Here is a 9,081-nt window from a genome sequence, read left to right on the forward strand (position 1 = left end):
ACCCCGTAGACTCTGCCATAGGGCCTCACAGAACTCTGCTCCTGCTGGATCCCAGACGCACTCGTCTTGGCCCCTGTACCTGCTCACCTGTGAGCTCCCCGTCCCATGAGGGTTTGAGAGCTGCAGACTGAGTAAACAAGCCAACCCCTTCACATGTTCCGCGAATGGGTCAAGGGAGCTATCCCATTTCGCTAGTACTTTATGGAAGGAAAACTTAGGAGTGAGGAGCTAGGATATTTGGTGGAAGAAATCTCTAAGCAGCAAAGCATCCAGTGTGCTGTGTGGCTTAACTGGCTATAGTAAAATGTGAGAAGAGTCAAATTATATAAAGATGCAATTTATAATTAAAAGAAAAGCAGAATGTAAAAATTTGGAAAATTTTTAGCCTGATCATGTAAAGAATAAAAACAGCAAGTTCAGGAGAGAAAAACAAGGGCTTGGCCAAGCAATTGTTTAATAAGAAGATTAGACTAGCTAGAGGAAAACCAGATGCTGTTCTTCAAAACAATGGGAGAATGATCCTGAAGGCACTTTGAAGATCTTTGGGCTACCAGAGTGGGAGCCGTGAGGGCAGAATGGGTTCAGGGGAGGGTCCCAGGGCAGCTGTAAGAACTTGGGGCTCACTGCCAAGGGTTGCCTCATGTTTCTGCTCCCTATATTCGAGGGCAGCACTACTCAGCCAACCTAGCTGTTGCTCAAGAAGGCTTAGGTGCAACTCAAGCTGAAACTCCAAAGGGCACAAGCAGTGAGCCATGGCTATATTCACACAGTGTTAATTCTGCAGGTGTACAAAGTGCAAGAGCTGTGGAGGCAGGAGTACCTCCACCTAGATTTTAAAGGATGTCTTGAACAGCCTCATAGCCTAGGCAGGTACTTGCTACAGAGTCAGGGTTGATTTGGAGAGCCTCCGGTAGGGTAATGCTTCATGGAGCCATGGAGCCAGGCTCACTCCCAGAACTGTAGAGCCACCAGTGTGCAGCATCAGCTTGGGAAAGCCACATGCATACAACTCTAATGTGAAGAGCTGAAGCATGGGCTACACCCAGCAAAGCCATGGGCAAGATTCCCTGGAGCTTTAAGATTAAATGTTTGCCTTGCTGGGTTTCGACTTATTTGGGACCTCTTGCCCCTTTCCTTTTCTCCTCTAGCTCCTTTTTGGAATGGGAATGTCTATCCTATCCTGTCCTGCCATTGTATTTTAGAAACACGTAACATGTTTTATTTCATAGGCTCACAGCTGGAAGGAAATTTGCTTCAGAATGAATCACACCTTGAGTATTACCCTTATGTTTAGTTGAGACTTTGGACTTAGAGTTCAGATTGATGCTGGAACAAGCTAAGACTTTTGGGGGCTATTGGGATAAAGCAAACATATTTAACATGTGAGAAGGACATGAATTTGGGGGGCCAGGGGCAGAATGCCATGGTTAGAATGTTTTTGTCCCCTCCAAACCTCATGTGTGGAAATTTAATGGCCAATGTGATAGTACTAACAGGTGGGGCCTTGAAGAGGTGATTAAGTCATGAGGGCTACTATCTCTTGTATGGAATTAGGTGCCTTGATAAAAGGACTTGATGGAGGCAATTTATTCCTTTTAGTCCTCTTGCCTTCTGCCATGTGAGGATATAGGATTTCTCCCCTCTAAAAAATGCAGCATTCAAGATGTCATCCTGGAAAAAGAGAGCAGCCTTCACCCGTCAACCAAACCTGCCAGTGCCTTGATCTTGGACTTCCACGCTTCAGGACTATGAGAAAATGAATTTCTGCTCTTCATAAATTACTAAGTCTGTGGTATTCTGTTATAGCAACCCAAACAGACTAAGATAAAACCAAATTATGAAAGATTTACTGAAGCTGATCCAGGTTTCTATAGATGCCTCATAGGACACAGAGTGCTTTGAAAGCAGATGACATGACCTGAATATCAAATAGCAATCTCTCACCTGGAATCCCTCCCATGTGGGCTGCAAGGCCATCTCATGGTCCTTTCTTTGAGAATAAGGAAAGCAAAAAGAACATACAGACCACTCAGGTAGTTTTTATATGCCATCTCTTCAGGAAGCAAGTCAGATGAATTTCAGGGTGGAAAGTGGGGATGTGCATATCCTGTTGATCAAAAAGGTAGAATCTAAATGAATAAAGATGGGCCACATGGCAGAGAATTTGGTGAATTTGATAAGGAAAATGTTTTGAGACAATCTACCTGATTTGGAGATTTTGTTCCCTAACTCATAGCTAATTTATGAAATGATAATTATAAAAACATTATGTATCACATCTAAGGATATAAAGAAAGCTGTACTTGAAAAATTGTTTATACAATTAAATTCTCACATCTTTTAAAAAGAAAGAATAAAAATAAATGGATTAATTATTCAACTCAAGAAATCAGAGCAACAAAATACAATTAAGGGAAACAAAAAGAATATATTAATAAAGATAAAACCCAAAATTAATACATTTGACTGCAAAACAAATCCAAAGACTGATGTTTTGGAGGAAAAACACTGATACAGTACTAGATAATTCAGAAGATAAAATGAAAGAAAAATGCAAAACTCAAAATTAGAAATAAAACTGTGGATCTATTCACGGATATATGGCACTGAAAAACGTACAAAAATAAGAAGAGATTTGTGCTCAAATTCATTGTTGCTTCCAAAACTTTGGTGAAATGCAAAACTGACCCAGAATAAAAGCAATAACATAAAGAAAAAAATGATATGTGATACCATCAAAAAGAGGGTAAAATAGCAATGCACAGACTGGGAAAAGATGTTTGTAACACATTTACAAAGGGCTCAGAAATCAAAATCAAAATTTATAAAGAACTCCTAAAATTAGTACAAAAAAAATCCAATAGAACATTTGACCAAACGATTTAATAGAACTTCACAGAAAAGGCTATCCACGTAACTAGTACATATGTGAAGTGGTGTTCAATTCATTAATCATGTCAGAATTGCAAATAAAAACCACATTACATAGAAATATACTCAACAGAATGACTACAATTATAAAGATAGAAATTACCAAAGGTTGATAAAGAACTGGAGCAGTTAAAGCCCTCATACACTGCTGGTAGGAATATAAATTTATATGCCACTTGGAACTGTTTTGCAGCATCCGCTCTACCTGAATAAACACACACTTTGACTTGGCAATTCTACTTCTAAGTATTTACTCAACAGAAATACATTCACAGTTTAAAGAAAAATGTACTAGAGTGTAAAAAACGAAACTATTCATAACAGCCTCTTAATGGAAACTATCCAAAATGTTTATCAACAGCAGAATGGATAAATGTACTGTGGTATTTTCCCAATTCATGGAATACTATACAGCAATAAGAATAAATAAATACCCCAATATCAATTAATCTCTTAACTATAATGTTGAGTGAAAGAACTTAGATGCAAAGAGTATGAATGTGATGTATATTTCCGTTTGTATGAAGTTAAAAAAAAAAAAAAAAGCAGGCAAAAACTAATGATGGTAATAGATGTAAGAATGGGGATTACCCTTAGTAATGGAGTAAAAATTGGTATGGCAACAAGGGCTTTGGAAGTACTGGAAAAATTTGTTTACTCATCTGTATGCTGGTTACAAATTTATGTTCAATGAAAATTTATTGATTGGTACCTTCATTTAAAAAAAATTGACCCCAGAAGAGATGGAGAACCCAGTAAGCTGTTTTGTATAGGAAAAACAGGAGAAAAAAGAGAAAACTTTGTTTAAATATATATATATATATATTTACTTCCTTTCTTGTGAGCCATCCCTAACTCCAGCCCAAAACAACAACAAAAACCATTTTCATCTTTGCCACTTAGGAAACATTTCTCTGATGCTGTTTAATTGCTTTTGAACACAGAGAAAAGAGCTTTCGATTTATCTTTACAAGGCCAGCAAAACATTGATAATAAAACTTGTCAAACTAGTGCCAAAAAAGATAGAAACCATAAGTAAATTTTATGGATACAAATGCAAAACTACAAAATAAAATATTATCCAATAACATGCAGCAGAACATGAACTAGGTTTCATAGCAGGATTGCAACGTTGGTCCAAATGAATACATCTATTAATACAATTTACCACAGTAAGAGGGAAAGTGTAAGAATATATTTTACAATGTTAAATATATATTTAAAAATTATGCTCAACTTTGTTATTAGGTAAAATATCTAACTAAAATATATAGATTATTTTATTCCTATTGAGATCATGTGTGCTTCCCGGCAATCTTTTTTTTTAATTGAGGTAAAATTCACATAACTTAGATTTCACCATCTTTCTATTCTTTCCAACTTTATTGAGGCACAACTGACAAAGTTTTATATATTTAAGGTGTATATCATGATGATTTTTAAAATATACAGTTCAGTTACATTTGTACTTTAAAAATATTATACAGCCATTACCTCTCTCTAGTTCAAAAATATTCTTATCACCCCAAAAGTAAACACCTACCCATTAACCAGTCACTACCCATTTTTCCCTCCTGATTTCTGGACACACTAATCTTCTTTCTGTCTCTGTGGAGTTGTCCATCTAAGATTTTGTATTTAAATGGAATCATATAATATGTGACATTTTCTGTCTAACTTCTTTCACTTAGCACAATGTTTTTGAGGTCATTCATGTTGTAGTAGGTGTCAGTACTTCATTTCTTTTGATGACTGAATAATATTTCATTGTATGGAGATACAACATTTTATTTATCAATAGATAGACATCTGTGGTCTGTCTCAACTTTTGGTCTCAAAAACCAAAAGTTTCTACCTTTTGGCTATTGTAAGTGGTGTTGCTATGTACATTATGTATAAGTTTTTTTTTTATTAAGATCTATTTTAACCTGGTAAGGCTGCCATAACAACAATACCACACATTGAGTGGCTTAAATGGCAGAAATGTATTTTATCACAGTTCTGGAAGCTGCAAGTACCAGATCAATGTGCCAGTAGGGCTGGTTCCTCCTGAGGTCTCTCTCCTTTGTTTATAGACTGCCACCTTCTTGTTATGTCTTCAAATGGCCTCTGCTCTATGGCCATGCATCCCTGGTATCCCTCTCCTCTTACAAGGACATCAGTCATATTGGATTATCACACACCCTTCTGATCTCATTTATCCTTAATTACATCTTTTTTTTGAGACAAAGTCTTACTCTGTCACCCAGACTGGAGTGCAATGGTGCGATCTCTGCTCACTGCAACCCCCACCTCCCAGGTTCAAGTAATTCTCATGTGTCAGCCTCCTGAGTAGCTAGGACTACAGGTGAGCACCACCATGCCCAGCTTTTTTTTTTTTTTTTTTTTTTTTTTTTTTGAGACAGAGTCTCGCTCTGTCACCCAAGCTGGAGTGCAGTGGAGTAATCTCAGGTCATTGCAACCCCCACCTCCCGGGTTCAAGCGATTCTCCTGCCTCAGCCTCCTGCCAGCTAATTTTTTTTTCTTCTTTTTTTTTTTTTTTTTTTGGTATTTTTAGTAGAGATGGGGGTTTCACTATGTTGCCCAGGCTGTTCTAGTACTCCTGAGCTCAAGCAATCCACCTGCCTTGGCTTCCCAAAGTGCTGGGATTACAGGCGTGAGCCACCACACCCAGTTACCTTAATTATATCTTGAAAGGCCTATCTCTAAATACAGTAGCATTGAGGATTAGAACTTAACCATATTAATTTTGTAGGAACATAATCCAATCCATAACAAAATTTCTTTCCAATTACTTGAGGCATATACCTAGGTGTGTAATCACTGGGGATCTGGTAAGTCTGTGTTAAACTTTTTGAGGAATGGTCAAACATTTTCTCAGTGGCTGCACCATTTTATATTCCCTTCTTGCAGGCAATGTATGAGGATTCTAATTCTCAAAATCCTCATCAATGTTTCTTATTTTCCATTATTTTTGCTTTTTTTTTAAACTGTAGTAATCTTAGTATGCATGAAGTAGTATTTCATGGTGGTTTTGATTTGCACTTCCCTAATGACGAATTACTTTTTCATGTGTTTATTAGATATTCGTATATCTTCTTTGGAGAAATATCTATTCACATCCTTTGCCCATTTTAAAATTGGGTGGCTTGCCTTTTTTTGTTAAGTTTTAAAGTTAGATAGTTTTTACTATTGCATTTTATACATGTGTATATTTTACAATCACATATATAATAAACACATGCATACATACAGAAATTATTTTCTATCAAACTGAAAGCCAGTATCAGATTTAGAGGTGAAATATCTAGATGTATTCCCATTAAAGTTAGTATCAAGTAAAGGATGTACAGTACCACAACTATTATTTAACATTGTTCTGAAAGTAAAAATCACTGTGGAATAGACAAGATAAAGAAATAAGGTCTCGAACTAATAGTAAATTGGATGCAACATTGTTATCATTTAGAGATGCTATGTTTATGTTTCTAGAAAAACTGGAGAAGAACAGAGGAGTCCTGAAAGTACAGAGGATTACACAAACATTTCTGGCATTAGCCTATGCAAGAACTGGACCACCTGTATCCTCTAGTACTAATTTCACTGAACAAACTCACATGAATTTGAAATTTTCTCCAAGTTTTCAGAAGTTTCTGACTCAAGAGGTATTTGGAACTCTGATTTGATTGCGTCATCAATTAATATATTGTTCTCTTTACAGATGGCTATACAGTCATCCAGAAGAACTAAAGGTAAAATTAACTTGCTATGGCAAGATTTAAAATAACTTAGAATTATGAAAGAAAGGAAATACATCATAGAAACAACCTAACAGTGTCGATTATTAGACATATAAAAAGGCGGCAAGAGTGTCAGAGGAAACAGCAAGGTTGCACAGTTATGAATTTTTAGGTTATGTTTGGTTGCACCACATTTGAATGTTTGATTTAAGGCATTATCTTCTTCTAAGACATTCTCTTTTGCAAGGCTAATACTGTTTTTTGTTTTGTTTTGTTTTTTGTTTATTTTTTTTGAGACAAAGTTTTGCTCTGTCACCCAGGCTAGAGTGCAGTGGTGTGATCTCGGCTGACTGCAACCTCTGCCTCCCGGGTTCAAGCAATTCTCTGCCTCAGCCTCCCGAGTAGCTGGGGCTACAGGCACCCACCACCATGCCCGGCTAATTTTTTGTATTTTTAGTAGAGACAGGTTTCACCATCTTGGCCAGGCTGATCTTGAACTCCTGACCTCGTGATCCACCCGCCTCGGCCTCCCAAAGTGCTGGGATTAGAGGTGTGAGCCACTGCGCCCAGCCGCTAATACTGTTAAATAGGAGGTAGATAGTGATAGTTACCTATCACTTAGTCACCTAGTGACTGTCACTTAGTCACTAGGACTTCTATGAATATACTTGTTTCTCACTTCTGACTAGAATCAGCCAAGAATTTATTTTAAAATACCTATGCACAGGCTCTACCCCCAGAGGGTCCTATTTAGTTGGATTAGGCTGTGGTCAAGTTATTGGTCGTTTTAAAAGTGTCACAGGTGGTTCTAATGTACATTCAAAAATTTGAGCCATGTAATCAAAGGACCTAAATGAACTACCCCCTCCACTGCTTCTCTATTTAACTTCTCTTCTATGTCAAGTCTAATTTCTTCTGTCACTTAAAGCAAACTATGAAATACTGGACTTTTATACCATCTTTAAATCAAGTGTCTTAAATGTCTTTCATTTTATATTTTTTCAAGATGCGAATTACTTAAGTTTCATAAATCTGTGAAGAGGAGCATGAGTACTAATAAGGATCCATTCACTCATCCTCAGAGTGGTTCTAGCAGATGTCTAACAGCAGTGGCAGAACTAGCACTCAAATATAGAGTATAGTGCTGTATTCAAATACAATTGTTGGAGTAAATTTAGAAAAGCAAAAAAATAATTAAGTTGCATTTGGATTTGGCCAAGGGGCCGTGAGCTAATACCTGAAAATTGTATGCCTATAATAAATCTTAAATATTGGCAAGTCATCTCGATCTTGACTTTATGTGTCATCCAAAACTCATCACACTGTTAGTGGACAAAATATCCCTGTAAATGAAAGGAATATTCATTTATTCACTTATGGTTCAGCTTCAAGTGAACTACTTGTGCTAGATAAACAATAAAGATACAGATCCATGCACAGACTTGTTTAGTAATGACACTGATTGCTGGGAAATCAGATATTCTCCAGTCATCTTCCAGCGAACATCATAAGAATTTCAACTTAATGTAATCACAAACCGTGACAAAGTCATCACATGAATACACACACAGAAACACACACACACACACACACACCCCTTTGTTTTTCTTCAAAAAAAACAAACAAAACCAAAATTTGAAATTCACCTTAAGAAAATACTAATCATAGTAATCTTTTAAAAGAACTCTTCATGGACAAATTGTAACAAAAATAAAAGATACCTTTCTCAAATAATTTTTACCTTTTTCTCCCCCAATTTACTCACTGCCTGGAGCTTGATCCTTTTCAAGGGTGATGACTTAGGAGCCTTTAGTCACAAATCTACATTAGCTGTTGCATTAAAATGGGGCACCTTTTAGTATGCTAGTGGAACCTTGCCTTCCACCTAGTAGTTAGAACATGAACCCCTATGTTTCTTTATCAACAAAGGCAGCCCTGCTCAGAATATTACGTCTTCAGTTAGCAATGCACCTCAGAACTTGCTGTCATTCCAAGGTCATTGAGATGTCGGCATGCAACAGAGCCAAAGACAGTTTTCAAGTTTCTGTCTTTGAGAAAGAACTCCATGTCTGTGTTACCTCTGACTGAGGGGTTCCCTCTGCCAGCTTTACTGAAATTATTGCCATTTTAGGGATGCCATGCTATAAGACAAGGACAGATTACGATGCTACTTCTAAGACCCATCCCGCCTTATTCTATGAGAATGATTTTTGGCCTCAAAAGTCAATTTCTTTCCTACTATTTAAGCAATTTTGCCATTTTTCCTCAAAGAAGTAGCTATGATGACTATTGTCTCACTGAGACCCCATGGGAATCAAAATACTGGGAAGTTGTAGAGTAGACATTTTATTAGATTTTCTTGGTTGTAAACAACACAAACCTGCTTTGGTACAGTTCTGGGGAAAAAAAA

Source organism: Papio anubis, chromosome 2 (assembly GCF_008728515.1).
Source record: "Papio anubis isolate 15944 chromosome 2, Panubis1.0, whole genome shotgun sequence".
In the NCBI taxonomy this organism is placed as follows: Eukaryota; Metazoa; Chordata; class Mammalia; order Primates; family Cercopithecidae; genus Papio; species Papio anubis.